Raw genomic sequence first — 1,956 nt, 5'->3', positions numbered from 1 at the left:
AGGCCAATTTTTAACACCTGCCAATATTTTTTTTAGCAACTGGGAGCACTGAGGACTGTGGTGAGGCAGCTTCATCAACTGGGCCCAACAAGTTTCTTTCTAATTCCAGCATGTTATGTTTGGTTAAACCACATTTCCGTGTTCTCACTATAGCTCTGCACTTGTAGACTAAACCATTGCTTTTGCCTCTGACCCACAGGCCTCCTCTGCTTACTGGTCTTTGTCACCTGGGAATTTTCATGGTTTCCTATAGTGAATGGGGCTCTGAGTTCATAACTTGGGAGACAAAAGGGATATAGGTTTGTTTGTTTGTTTGTTTTGTTTTCTTAGGCTCAAATTGCTTTAATAATTCCTGAAGATACACAAAATGACAGAATGAAAAGTGTTGAAAATTTCTCAGAGACTCAAAAGTAGGGGTCAGGGGGCGCCTGGGTGGCTCAGTGGGTTAAGCCGCTGCCTTTGGCTCAGGTCATGATCCCAGCGTCCTGGGATCGAGTCCCGCATCGGGCTCTCTGCTTGGCGGGGAGCCTGCTTCCTCCTCTCTCTCTCTCTGCTTGCCTCTCTGCCTACTTGTGATCTCTCTCTGTCAAATAAATAAATAAAATCTTTAAAAAAAAAAAGTAGGGGTCAATTAAATATAAAATAATCTGGGGCGTGTTCCTCGTTCTGGTCCGCGTTTTGCGCTGACCGAGTGCACCTCCTTCCACTGAAGTGTACCCTGCAGAAACCCGTGCTTCCCTCGCCCAACCTGTTAGGTGCTGCCCTCCGCGAACATGTCCAAGTCTTTGAAAAAGTTGGTGGAGGAGAGCCAGGAAAAGAACCAGCCGGAAGTGGACATGAGTGACCGGGGCATCTCCAACATGCTGGATGTCAACGGCTTGTTCTCCTTATCCCACATCACACAGCTGGTCCTCAGCCACAACAAGCTAACAATGGTGCCACCAAACATAGCAGAGCTGAAGAATTTGGAAGTGCTCAACTTTTTTAATAACCAGATTGAGGAGCTGCCCACACAGATCAGCAGCCTTCAGAAGCTGAAGCACCTGAACCTGGGCATGAATAGACTAAACACTTTGCCTTGAGGATTTGGCTCTCTCCCAGCTCTTGAGGTCCTTGATTTGACTTACAACAACTTGAATGAACATTCTCTTCCCGGAAAGTTCTTCTACCTTACCACCCTGCGTGCACTCTAAGTGACAACGATTTTGAAATCCTACTGCCAGATACTGGGAAGCTCACAAAGTTGCAGATACTCAGCCTTAGGGATAAGGACCTGATCTCGCTGCCTAAAGAAATCGGGGAGCTTACTCAGCTTAAGGAACTCCACATTCAGGGGAATCGCCTGACCGTTCTGCCCCCAGAACTAGGAAACTTGGATTTAACTGGTCAGAAGCAAGTGTTCAAAGCAGAGAACAATCCCTGGGTGACCCCAATTGCTGACCAGTTCCAGCTTGGCGTGTCCCATGTTTTTGAATATATCTGTTCTGAGATGTACAAGTACCTCTACGGCAGACACATGCAAGCAAACCCAGAACTGCCGAAGAAAAACAATGACAAATCGAAAAAGATCAGCCGGAAACCCCTGACAGCCAAGAACAAATAAAGGGTTGGCATGGGCTGAACTTCTGGTTGCTTCTCTCGTTATGACTTCTGTTCTCTGTTACTGTATTCCACAAATAAATACCATACAAATGGCTATCAGACACATGAAAAAATGTTCATTATCAATAGCCATCAGGGAGATTCAAATTAAAACTACATTGAGATACCACCTGACACGAGTTAGAATGGCCAAAATTAGCAAGACAGGAATCAATGTGTGTTGGAGAGGATGTGGAGAAAGGGGAATCCTCTTACACTGTTGGTGGGAATGCAAGTTGGTGCAGCCACTTTGGAGAACAGTGTGGAGATTCCTCAAGAAATTAAAAATAGAGCTTCCCTATGACCCTGCAATTG

General features: G+C 45.8%; 1 pseudogene; it reads left to right on the top strand.

Annotated features, from left to right (window-relative positions):
- The first annotated feature begins 681 nt into the window (after window positions 1-681).
- LOC123950968 lies at window positions 682-1,677 on the top strand (annotated as a pseudogene).
- The last annotated feature ends 279 nt before the right edge of the window (window positions 1,678-1,956 follow it).

The sequence above is a fragment of the Meles meles genome, chromosome 1 (assembly GCF_922984935.1).
Source record: "Meles meles chromosome 1, mMelMel3.1 paternal haplotype, whole genome shotgun sequence".
NCBI classification, from domain to species: domain Eukaryota; kingdom Metazoa; phylum Chordata; class Mammalia; order Carnivora; family Mustelidae; genus Meles; species Meles meles.
This window is presented reverse-complemented; position numbering and strand designations above follow the sequence as displayed.